Source organism: Panthera uncia, chromosome A2 (assembly GCF_023721935.1).
Source record: "Panthera uncia isolate 11264 chromosome A2, Puncia_PCG_1.0, whole genome shotgun sequence".
Taxonomy (NCBI): Eukaryota; Metazoa; Chordata; class Mammalia; order Carnivora; family Felidae; genus Panthera; species Panthera uncia.
Genome location: NC_064816.1, coordinates 28,335,929 through 28,349,592, shown reverse-complemented (window position 1 = coordinate 28,349,592; position 13,664 = coordinate 28,335,929). Strand labels below are relative to the sequence as shown.

General features: G+C 44.1%; 1 protein-coding gene across 3 annotated transcripts in view; it reads right to left on the bottom strand.

Moving 5' to 3' along the window:
* Nucleotides 1-13,664, bottom strand: part of PTPRG (protein tyrosine phosphatase receptor type G) — a 709,519-nt gene that overhangs the window by 167,803 nt on the left and 528,052 nt on the right. The gene's annotated exons all lie outside the window — the stretch shown is intronic.

The window sequence follows — 13,664 nt, the reverse complement described above, 5'->3', positions numbered from 1 at the left end:
CCCTTAAGTTTCTGATTATTACTCAGCATAAATTCTCATTCTTGCCCTTTCCAGAAGACTAAAATTCCACCAGCGTATTATAATTTTGGTTTTTAGGTACTTTCTTGTAGACACTAATTAAAATAGTTACAAATGAAATGCAACGACATCTAGATTTTACTTCAAAATAATCTAACAGTGGATAGCAGTTTGAAAAGATGCGACAAGACTGGCAATCAATCAATCATTGATGACCTTAGGTGATGAGTATCAAACGGGTCATGATACAATTTTCTCTATACTTTTTAGAGTGTGTGTTTAGAGTGTGTGTTTAACTTTTCCAAAATCCCTTATCTGTATGGTCACCCTATCTCCTGAGTTTTTTTTTTTCAGAAATGGTATTTATATTTTTAGTTATTTTTAATGTTTATTTATTTTTGAGAGAGAGAGAGAGTGAGCAGGGGAGGAGCAGAGAGACAGGGAGACACGGAATCCGAAGCAGCTCCAGGCTCCAAGCATCAGTGCAGAGCCCGACGCGGGGCTCGAACCCATGAACTGTAAGATCATGACACGAGCTGAAGTTGGATGCTTAACCGAATGAGCCACCCAGGCGCCCCCAGATGGGTATTTATATTTAACCCACTTCTAACATAATGAAGTTCAGATATTGGTGAATCTTTCAAGGTGTAGCGAGACCCAACTGGATGTTTCCTAGTTAATTTAGGGTCATCGGAGGTCAAAACTTTAGGGTAACTGAAAATCTCCCACATTCCTTCTCCCTGTTAACAAATCATCCACTGGACTGCCACTCCTAGTGTCCTCTCGGACAATACCCACACTTCACACGTTTCCTTCTGTTTTCTTCTTCAGCATCTCCACGTTAGCACAGTGGTTCTCACCTGGAGGGGATTTTACCTATCTCCCACTGCCCACACCCATCCTGAGGTCACTGAGCCACGTCTGCAGACATTGTCGGTTGTCATAAGTAGGGATGAAGAAGAGGGGCTACCAGCATCACGTGGTTAGAGGCAAGGCTGCTGCCAAAAATTCCATAGCATTCCGAATAGCCCCCCGACAGCACAGAATTATCTGCCCCAAGATGTCAATGGGGCATAAGGTGAGGTTGAGAAATTCTAGTTGCAGGCACTGTGAGTTAACAGTGATTAATATGTCATTACATATTGATGACAGGAGCCTGGAGTTACGGTGAAATTAAAACACAGGTGTCATTATGTATGGTGTCACATTTATGGACTAAAAAAGTGAGGCGGAGTTTGGTACTACACCGTAAACACTACAGACACTTCAGAAAGGATCAGTGAATAGGAATCCAGTATACCAGGTCACAAAGGTGGAATTCTGGGAGTTACCATTAGCGTACCTCCGAATTGCCTAACAGGAAGCTCTAGCCAAAGGTTTGACAGATTGGTTGAGCACAAAGCATTCTTGAGAGGTAAACATTCACAAAAAAAGACACCAAAATGAAGACCTCATATTTACACCATAGCAAATACTTACCAACATTTTACAAAGATGCTCAAAACTGGAATCACAACTCAAGAATGCAAGATAAGAGAGTCTACTGGTAAATGTGGCCAAATTTTAGAAGTGAAAGAATAAATAGGAGTGGAGAGAACTATCTCATATCAAATTGAAGTTATAGACAAAAACATGGTCTTCCTTCTCCTCCTCCAGATTTAGGCTGGTAGAGAAGTTTATGCTACCTCAACCACCCGTAGTTACCCTAATATCTGTGGGAAATGGCAAAAGGGCCACAAACTTGTGTCATGCCTGTCACATGCACCTTTGCAATCTGACTTGGCCACTCCTCCCATCACGAGTGTATACCAACTTCTCCACTCTTTGAAACTGGGCTTGACCCCGTGACTTGCTTTGGCCAATGGGACATGAGCGAACCTGTATAGGGAGCAGCTTACACAGGGCTTGCATGTAGAGTTTTCACCTCTCTTGTGACTCTGAAATTTCGAGACCACCAGGTGAAGAATCCCAAGCTAGACTCTCAGAGGACAAGATGACATGGGGCAGATAGGCCGTCCCCACTGAGGTAGTTCTAGACTAGCCAGCTTGCCAATTATCAGATAGGACAGTGAGTCTCTCCCAGACTATCCAGCCTCACATGAACTACCTGAAGGCTCCAGAGACCACCCGAGCTGGTCCCAACCAGATAAACTGCCCAGCTAACCTACAGAACCATAAAGCAATAAAATAATTGTTGTTTTAATTAGTTGGGATCATTTGTTACAGCATAAAATAACTGTTAGGGTTTCCGAGTGTGTACAGAGGTGGAGGATTTGGGACAGACTAAGAAACCAAGAATTTTCTTATTTTTTTTAATGTTCATTTGTTTATTTTGAGAGGGTGGGGGGAGGGGCAAAGAGAGGGAGGGAGGGAGGGAGAGAATCCCAAGTAGGCTCCATGTTGTCAGCACAGAGTCAGACCCGGGCCTCGATCCCATGAACTGTGAGATCATGACCTGAGCCGAAATCAAGAGCTGGACACTCAACCGACTGAGCCATCCAGGCACCTGACCAATAATTTTCTTGACCAATATACTCTGCTTCTCGTTTGTCATAAAGGTTTCTCAATGAGACTCCACATACCAAGACACAGCATTGGCTGTTAACCCAATCAACTCATGTGCTTCTCCAAAACTGTGTTACCCCTCCTCTACTAGGGCAACATTTCAGATGCTTTTGATTTTCAATCCCAACTGTGGGGGGATGTTTTATTGTTGGGGGACCCTTTAATGCATTCAGTCTTATTTCATGAAAAGAAAGCTCAGAGAAAGCTCTAGCCCCCCATTTCTTCCACTCACCAATAACATTTGTAGCTCATGCAAGAGGAAAATAACGAGGCAACCTAATCCAGGTTGACTTTCTGACCACTTCTGACTACAGTATCTCTACTCAAGTCAGATCCCATTCAAGTTCCAGGGCCTGACCCTATATTCTAAGTAACCCTATAAATGAGAAAACCTACAATGCCCATTTGCCTCCACAGCCCCCATGGAAACATGCTAGTTTCCATGGCTGGGGTTAAGAAAAATAGATCAGGAGAAAGGGAGAGAAAATGGAGATCACTGGCTGGTCCAAATAACTTACTAGTAATACTGAGCTCACTCTCCAGTCTATGTGTTGGTTCTAAAGCTCAGGGTGGGAATCCAAATAGCATGCTAATAAGTGGGTTTGTTCCAGTAAAGGCACAACCCTGTCTGAAATAATCCCTTCCATTTACTGTTTCAATCAATTTGCCACTTAAAAAAAAAATCATGAACACAAGCTAAGCAATTTGGATAGCTCTGAAATATGCCTACGGTGAAGAAGGCTGTTTGAGCAACCCATATTTACATCCTGGACTCCTCCAGAGTAGAGGAGGCCAGAGGGTGGGGGAAAACAATGAAATTTTGAGTCAGGGATGAACGCTTAGAGCGTCAGTGTCCTCACCTATAAAATGGGGTTACAATTTCCTAATGCTGTCCTAAGGATTAAATGTGTAAAGCTTGGAGTATAATGCTGGGTACAAATGCAACATTCAAGAAGGATGGATGTGACTGGGCAACAACTTGACCCAAACACTCAAATTTAAATGAATGTCAAACAACAGCAGTTTCATCCCTGAACTTGTCAATGTGCTTGGCTCTAAAAGTAATACCTACTTGAGCTCAAATTTCAAAAGATTCAAATTTATGTTTTATTTGACATCCACTCAGTTTCGTAATACACTGCTCCTTTGAAAGCCACACGAGGAGTTTTCCCGGATCTTGAAATTTGCCACCTTCTCCTCTGAGATCAAAGGAGTTATGCAGTAATACTGAGAAGGTGGCAATTGCACAAATGAACTTAAAATGGCCTCGGAGAAATGGACATCCCCTTGCCCTGCAGTTGGCGCTCTTGTTGCAAAGCTCAGCTCCTGGCCCTTCTATCTTGGAGCAGCTTTTGTGGCATGAGTCATCGTCAAAAGGATGGCATGCCAACGCGACAGAGGGCCCTGAGCGGAAAGCCTTTAAGTTGTCTTTAGATATAACAAGCGACACAGAGACATCAGCCACGTAGGAAACCATGACACGTAGGTTTGGGCAAAAGGCCAAATTCATATAAATGCTGATGAAATCTAATCTTCATAAAATTATCTTTCCGAATAATAGACCATGATAAGGACTGAGCCAACTATCAGATTCATAACCACGGTGTCAATAATCTCTAGAAATGCGTCTGCAAGCCAGGGCCTTACGAGGACCTGAGGTCTTTCCTGCTTGAAGCAAAATGAAATGCAAGTAGAGAGGCCCCAGCAGACTGCATGTGCCTCTGTTCAGATATCAGCTGCCATTTTCCAGTCCCTCATGCCATTTGGCCCTTGACTTCAATCCTGATAATCTTCAATCTATCAAGTCCTGGCCATCTGCTAACTAGGATGGCCAGGACAACCTACTTGCCTTGAATCCGACATCACCAGCTGCTCCTTTCGTCCTATAAACGTCACATCCAGCCAATATCCCCTTGTGGGAAAAAGGATTTATGCCCGCTGAGGGTGAATGGCTACATGATTAAACCACGCCTGTGAAGGAAAGTGTCAAACAGCAGGACCAGAGACTCCACATGGCCTTCCTGAACTGCAGAGGTGATGAGCCATCCACTCCAAAGGTTAGTGGGCCACTGTGTACTCAGAAGCTGAAGTGTCCGATCAGGACAAGGGCAAGCACTTCTCATGAGATCTGATCTCAGATCTGATTCTCCTCTTCCTCCCACGGCTCTTACCTAAAGAGCCATGTGGCAAGGACGCTGCAGCTCCTTTCATTCTGACTCCAACACCTTGGTCACCACTCACCACATTCAGATTCAAGTTACTGTCAAGAACTTCCTGGCTCAAACCATTCACAACTTGGTTACTTTTGTACCACTGCATTTCAGTTAGGCCTGACCCAGAGACAGGACACCAACCAGCTTCCTTTATTAATAAATGAAATACTGGTCAATAATTTAGGAAACGTGTCTATGTGCAAGGACACAAGCATAGCATCAAACCACTAACCACACGGATCCACATTGAAAACACCGTTCTTCTCTTGACTGTCTTTGTAAATACTCATAAATATGGCTTTTCTTCTTGGACAGCCCACAGCCTCTCCCTGTTCTGTTGGGAGAAATTTCTTTTTTCCCTTTGGACATCCCAACGATGCTTTCTGTTCTCTCCTGACTGTCACTGCTGCCACGGGATTACGACAGGCAGAATCAGAGGTCGTGGTGCATTGAGCATCCCAAATTGCCACGGAATAAAGTCCGAGAGAAAACAAGGGACACAATCCAGAGCGAGGCATGACAGAGGAAAAAGGAGTTCTGTGAAGGTGTACCGCTTTTCATGAAAAGGAGGGATTTTAGCCTCCCCGTCAGCTAAAGGCAACTCACCAAGTGTGATTCCTGGCCAGGAGGCTTGGCTTCACTTTGAGTAATAAATTTCCAGAATCATACCGTAAGTCTGATCTCATAGATATGCAGAACATCACAGGCGCATCTCACAAGAGAGGCAAGAGCTCCTGTTGGGGGGAAGGGTATGGCCCCGTATCATCATCTATTTTCTGGCACTTGACAGGACACCCTCCTGGGACTGGTTTCCGTCCACAGATGAGAAAACGCCTAATTCCTCAGCCATGGGAAGGGATTAATATGAAAAGGCAACACAATTATAAATGCTAATAGGATTCACCCTCCCCGCTTCAAAAGGAGTTTGAGCATTGACACAGCTTACTTACTGTTAATTCATAATGTTAGTGGAAACCAGTCAATTCACAAGTTATTCATCTCCAGAGAATTGAGATTCGTGGCCAGAGAAGGCCGCAGAGGAAATGAATTTAATGCTCTTGGTCTATTTCGACTGACCTTCTCTATCCCTTTGCTCCCACTACTCCTGCTCACCAGAGTATTTACCACTTAATTGTCAGACTTGGCTTGGAGGAGTCTATTACTGGAAAAACCAACCCAGCAGGGTGACAGCGAGGCCCAGTAGCAAATCCGCACAACTGCGGACCTTGCCAGCAGCAGCCTCGCCTATTGTCAATACAGGCGATTTCTCCTTTTCACGAGGATCAAACTGTCCCGGACTGAGTACACAATGCCATTTCCTCTGGCTTTGGACTCTCTCAAAAACTCAATTTCAAAGCCAAGGCAGGAGCGAGAGAGAGAGAGAAAATGGGCAGGCTGGGGCACCTGACAAATGGAACTTCCACATGGTGATTTTTGTCCTTCTTTGTCTTTTTAATGCATTGTGTTTCAGAGCCAAGAAGGGAGTGGGAAAGGCTTTCCAGCAGTTTCAGACAGAGACCCAGAACCTGCCTGTCCCACCCCGGCCAGACTTCTCAAAGTAAAGGCTGCTCTTGAACTGGAAAGAGGCAAAAAAGAAATTCCAACCTAGCAAAGTATGACTGAGAGTCTTAGGCTATAGTGCCAACCATTTCACACAGATACTGTTATGATTTTTTGAATTAAAAGAAAAAAAAAAAAAGGCATGCAATCTGGGAAAGCCTGGGGCAAGAGAAGCTTATTTCAGGTTCACTGACTTGGCTGCAAGTTTCTCTCGATTCAGTATGGCAGTGCTGGACAACTTTGCCTTTCTTTTGTTAATAATCCTGCCATGCACTGAAAAGCCCTAACAATATCAAAGTCTTGGGGGAGAAAGGAGAGCTGACTGCTTCCACAGGGAGCAAGTGGCTTCAACCAAAACACATTAGATGTGAACCTTCACCCTTGCTTTCTCTTTCCCTCGAAGCAAAACGCTGCTCAGGGCTCTCCATTTACAAAAGACTCGGAATCCAAAAAGCACTGTGTGGGGACTGCTTCAAATCCCCGCCATGTGTGCAGCAAGAAAAATATAAAAGATGAGGCATATCAGACCAAAGGGGTCACCAGATTGATCCTTCCCTTGAAAACATTCCTCCACGGGTAAGGCCATCACTTTGGATAAAACTGAAGCATCCAGATGGCATTATGAGGGATGGGGAAGACTCTCCAAATACCATGTAGCTATCATATATCAAATATTAAAATGACCTTGCTCATCTTATGGTTGTATAAAGAGGTGATGGGGGAAAAAAAACAAATGGCGCCTTTGGCCTACATGGCAAAAACCCAAATCTTCTGCTCATTTATTCAACAGATATGCCCTGAGTGCCAAGGGCATGCTGTGGTGGGCTGACACTAAGAGGGCCCTCAGTGATTCCCAATCCCAGGTCTTCAGGCTCCTGTGGAATTAACTCCTTCTGGGGATGGGCTGGATCTAGCGGCTTGCTTTTAACAAGTAGAAGGGAGCAAAGTCAGAGACACCCCTTTGATGATCAGGTTACAAGAGACTCTAACGCCCATCTTGCTAGCAGATTCGCACGTTGTGTACTTTGCTTGCACACTTTGGTAAGGTAAATGGCCATGCTAGAGAAGCCCATACGGTGAGACCCTGAAGGTGGTCTCTGGCCAACAGCCAGAGGGAAACTGAGGCCCTCAGTCAAACAGTCCTTGAGGAACTGAATTCTGTCAACAATCTGAGTGAGTGTGGAAATGGATCCTTCCCCAGCTGAACTTTCAGATACGACCTCAACTCTGGCTGACACTTTGATTGCAGCCAAGTGAGAAACCATGAAGGAGGGGACCCAGAGAAACTGGGAGATGGTAAATGTGCATGGTTTTAGCTGTTAAGCTTGTGGTAATGTTATAGGGCAATAGATAACCACATGGCAAGAACTGGGTGCTGGGATATGGAACTGAATGAATCACAGACCTGACAGTCTACTGCTTGTTCCCACAGGGAGACGAGGGCCCTGGCCTCCTTAAAGAATCCACATACCACCATTTTCTTTATACTGGTGCTTCAGCTATTCAAGGTAGTTCCCATCACTCTAAATAGGCTCTTGCCTCTCACAGACCTAAATTGCTATGTTACATCATAGCTTCTAGAGTTTGAGGGGAAGCAATACATTTAAAATCCAAGTTCCAATGGGTCACCTGGGTGGCTCAGTTGACTGAGTGTCTGACTCTTGATTTCAACTCAGGTCATGATCCCAGGGTCATGGGATCGAGTCCCACATCAGGCTCCACACTCAGTGTGAAGCCTGGGTGAGACTCTCTCTCGTCCTTTGCCCCTCTCCTCAGCTCACACTCACTCTCTCTTTCTAAAATTGGGGCACTGGGGTGGCTCACATGGTTAAGCATCTGACTTTGGCTCAGGTCATAATCTCAATGTCTGTGGGTTCAAGCCCCACATCAGGCTCTGTACTGATAGCTCAGAGCCTGAAGCCTGCTTCACATTCTGTGTCTCCCTCTCTCTCTGCCCCTCCTTCTCTCTCTCTTTCTCAAAAATAAACATTAAAAATTTTTAAAAAATAAATAAAATTATAATAAAATAAAATAAAATAAAATAAAATAAAATAAAATAAAATACAAATTCCAACCAGGAAAATTTGGCAAAAATAGTGCGTAAACCCCAAATGGGGCAAACGGACATCAATCATTAATTCTGAGATAAAGTGTTTTCAGTGGCTTTTATTTTGAACAAACATAGGAAACCGATAAATTGCAGCACCAAATCTGAGTCCTTCTCAAAGAAAGATGTCCCTGGGCAAGGTACATAGCACAACACACTGGTGTGAGCAGCTGCCGTTTCTGATTCATAGCAACCAAGCTAAGTGAAGACTAATTACACACTCCATACTCTTATTTTTCCTTTTGGAAGGGGTATTTCCACTCTGTGCCTCCTGTAGAGCACTGAATGATTGCCCCCATAGTGTGGCCTCTGAAGATTGATGAAGTATCAATCCACTTTTCCCAAGCAATACCTCACAGGGTATTCCCTATTCCAAACCACACACTTACGTGAAGGCTTTGGTGCTCGATACCCTAAGGGGGACTTTATGCCCCTGTCACTGTCCTCTGAAATCAATCCATTAACTCATCTAAACATCCCATTTCATCCAACAACCCAGTGATAGTTATTTTCAGTGTAGAATCATTAAAGTTGGAGCATCTGACTTAAGAGCTTTAGTTAAGTAATGTTTGGGGGAATACAAAAAATTTTTTGAAGTGTACAAAGGTCTTCAAATCTACAAACTAGGAAGATTCCTTTTAAGTACCTGGTAGTCTACACAAGGGCCAGCCCCATCTCAAGGAGGACACAGATTAATGCTAACTGAACAGTTCAGCTTTGTATGGAAAATGCACCTGAGTTCAACAGAGGATAAAATTAAATTGCAATGAGGAAAGACAAAATCTTTCCCAGCAGGCCTTGATTGATAGAACGTGTTATTTGTAGCAGAACAAAATGGAAAACCAGAAAGTTTGTTCCTAGCAATCATTGTCTCACTGGGCCAACTTTCTCTCCTTTGAGAAAATAATATGATTTCTTCATAGAGCATGTAGTCTACTTATTTAAGCAACAGTGCTCAGGATCTTCCACTTCCTCCAGCAGCTCTCTTGAACAAAACAGCCCCAGTAGGGGAGGTACAGGTAATATTTAACCAGGAAGAGGTTTATCTCGTGAATCCTGCCATGGATAATAACCTGAGAATAAGTCACTTCTTAGAAAATGACGAGCACGCATCTCCTGTGATGAGCTCATGTGAAACTTGGGTGCGTACGACTGGCAGAGGGGTTAAGCAGAGTTTTTGAAACCAGGTTGGTAGACCCAGGTTCAAAACCCTACTCTTCGACTTGACAGCTAATTAGATGGATGAAAGTGAATTACAACCTCACTATGCCTCAGTTCCTCATCTGTAAAAATGAGATCACTGCCCCTCAATGACACAGAGTTATTAAGGGGATTAAATGAATGTTCAGCGCAGTGCCTAACACACCCGGGATTCTTCAAAACTAGCCACAGCCACTCTTTCGCCAAAGGGGCAGGCATGCCCTGCTGGTACCCAACCAGGCATACACGAACACACATAAAGACACAAATACTACTACCTCTAGTTACAAACAGACCGACAGTATCGGGGCTCTAAGCTACTAAGCTAAATCCAGTGAAGCACGAACTCCCCTACCTGCACCCCAATCTTTGATTACAATAGCATGGTAGCATCTTTCCACCCAGCAGACCAGACCCCAAACCCAGGAATTGTTTTCTTTCCACAGCCACATACGATGTATCAGAAAGTCCAGAAGATCCTACCTCCTAAATATACCTTGAATCCAAATCCACAGACCACCTCCCTCCAGCTTCTCCATTCTGCTGCCTACCCCACCATCACTCTAAACCTAAGTAACCTCCAACAGCCTTGCCTAACTGGCTTCCCTACTTTCTCTACTGTAACCGCTAAGCACCGGCACCGCCTTTAATCAGCTTTAAAAGTAAAACAAAAATCAGACAACAATGATGAAACACTGTTCTGACTGACCTGAGACGTGATCTGGGCACCTAGGCGTTTGAAAGTTCCCTAAACGATTCTGACAGAACCATTGAGTTAGAATGATCCTTCAAAAAGTACACTTAATCACAATACATGCCTGCTTAGTGGTTCCCCAGGATCGGGCTGAGGTCCTCTGCAGATTCTTACTGCCATGACTCTCACGGTTCACTATAGTTCAGCAGCACCGGCCTCCCGCCTCCTTCTTCCTCGGATACTCTGGGTCCTTTTTACTTTGGCCATGGCGCTGTCCCCTCTGCCTACAAGGCCCTTCAATCAGATCCTTGAAGGGCCGGTTCTCACTCTTCAGATCGCAGCTACAAGAGGCTTTCCCCGACCACCCAATCCAAACTGGCCCATCCCAAATACCTGTTAACTTATCACTCTCAGTTCCTCCCCAGCACCAGCCTCTGCCTGTCAATACCTGAAGTCTGGAGGGCAGCCCAGGTGCTTGGTGCACTAGAGGATATCCTGGTGGCGGGGGGAGGGGGTCCTCAAAGTTTAAACAAGTCAGAGGGTCCTCATCCACTCCAGTGTCACCAGGTTAGCTAGCACCTGTAACACATCCTCTGTCACGGCACCTCCTACCCTTCCTTTTAATGACCTGTTGAAACACCTGTCCCCTGACTGGGCTGACAGCTTCCTGAAGGCAGGGTTCGTACTTTATTTAATTTGATTTTATATTCCCAGCGCCATGCACCTCAGTACCAGCACAGAACAGACACTAACACATGTTTGTTTTCTGAAAGAACAATAGGTAGCTATAAAAGGGGTGAGAAGGAGGAAAGAAATAAAAGAAAAAACAGATAAAAGAAAATTTCAGCCAAGGATTCTCGGATTTATGTCCAGAGAATCTGATTCAAGTCCTGGCTGTGTACTGGTCGTGTGACCTCAGGTATGTGACTCGATCCCTCTGGGCAGGTGGACAAGTGCACACCCCGCCGGGGCGGACCCACAGGGGCAGACTGAAAGCATGTGTGTGGCAACAGGCATTACATTCCACAGTGTACACACCTGGGGACTATTGCAATGAGGTGAGCTTCGGTTTTATTTTCTTTCAATTTCACAATTGAAAAGTGGTATGGCTGGGGCGCCTGGGTGGCTCAGTCGGTTGAGTGTCCGACTTCAGCTCAGGTCGCGATCTCGTGGTCCGTGAGTTCGAGCCCCACGTCGGGCTCTGGGCTGATGGCTCAGAGCCTGGAGCCTGCTTCCGATTCTGTGTCTCCCTTTCTCTCTGACCCTCCCCCATTCATGCTCTGTCTCTCTCTGTCTCAAAAATAAAAAAAATAAAAAAAATAAATTAAAAAAAAAAAGAAAAGTGGTATGGCTGACAAAGGAAGACTTTGGAAGGAAATGCAGAAACAAAACAAAACGAAACAAACAATTATTAATAAAGACTGCCAAAGCAAACTTCCTACCTTTTTAAAAATGGATCGTAATTTGTTCCTTATTGGTTAAATACATGGTCTTCAAAGTCACATTGCCGTGGTTCAAATCAAAGTTCCATCACTGATGAGGTGTGACGGGGATCAGCAAACGATGATCACTGGGAAAATTGTACCCACTGACTGTTTTTGTAAATAAAGTTTTATTGGGACACATCTACGGTTTACATATTGTCTGTGGCTGCTTTCCTGCCATAAAGACAGAGTTGAGTAGCAAAGCCAAAAATACTTATTATCTGGCCTTTCTAGAGAAATCCTGCCAATCCTGGTTTTAGGCAAATAAATCACTTTACTTCTCTAAGCCTCACTGTCCTCGATCTAAGAAATGGAGACACTAATCATATTTCCCTCGTAGGGCTGTTGAGAAAGTTAAATTGAGATAATCCACATAAAATACTTAGCGCGGTGCCAGGGATATACACAGAATTTGATACATTTTGAATAGTAAATATTTTTGTTAAATTATCCGTGCTAAACTTGCCTATTCATCAATTCACTAACTTATATAACCAACAAATATTGGGGCACCTAGCTGGCTCAGTATGTAGAGCGTACAAATGTTGTTCTCAGGGTTGTGAGTTCAAGCCCCATGTTGGGCATGGAGCCTACCTAAAAAAAAAAAACTAAATCAACAAATATTTACAAAGTACCTGATAGGTAGGATATATTTTACTATAGATATACCTATTAGATGAACAAAAGCAAACAAAACACATGAACGCGAAATTTTTCTGTCCGTAATCTTCTCAAAGCCTATGAGCTATTCAACAGTGACATGAGTATTAGCAGGTAGAGTATTAGTACTATGTCAACCAGACTCTGAGCTTTGTTTCGTTTGAAAAGGTACACCAGGAAGCCCAGTGCCTCTCCCACATTAAGCCTTCAAAGAAATCTTTGGGGAATGGCTGATTGATTGATGGTGGTTACAAAGAGTTGACAAAGCAGGAAGGTTTCCAATGACGGCACAAAAACCGCCCACATTTTATGACACAGGAAATGAACTGTGCCTCTCTGTAAACGTCAGATGAAAATTTAACATCCAGGAACAGCTTTTTTTTGCAGGAGTTGTCCTATTCAGGTCTTCATATCACTGCGAAAGTAATTCAAAAAGGCTAACAGTTCACTGGGAAACGTGAGCGTTGCCTTAGGATGTTAAATCTGCGAAGTCCAACACCGCTCTATGAGGCACAGAGCAGTAATTTGGTTGGTAGAAGAGTACAGAGAATGCGCTACAGAAAGTGGTTTGTCAGCCAATGTGAGCATCCCCTTTTAGTTCTCAAACTTGCTTACAATTTCAGATGAAACCTTCATAAAACATACTGTCTGCTTCATTGCTTCCTTCAACATAATCTAAGCCACAGTAAGTGATTAAAGCCGGATCTTTCAAATAATGATTGGGTGACCAGGTTCTAATAAAGCAAAGGGTGTCTGGCCTCCTGCTACGTGTCACTAGAAGGTCAAGCATCAGAGAGTTCTCCCATGAATGTGTGCGTATGTTCCAGCATATGGCTGCAGCGACACAGAGATGGATTCCTCTGACTCTTCAAAATTATTTCTATTTTTAAAAATTTATTTATTTATTTTGAGAGAGAAACACATGCATGAGAGTGGGGGAGGGGCAGAGAGAGAGAATCCCAAGCAGACTCCACACTGTCAGCACAGAGTCCGATGTAGGGCTTGAACTCACGGATCATGAGTTCATGACCTGAGCCCAAATCCAGAGTCAGACACTTAACAGATTGAGCCACCGAGGCGTGCCCAAAATTATTTTTAAAAACTGCCCATGCATTAGCTTTTCACAGTCGTCAGGTCACTAAACCGTATGTGAGTGGGGTGCC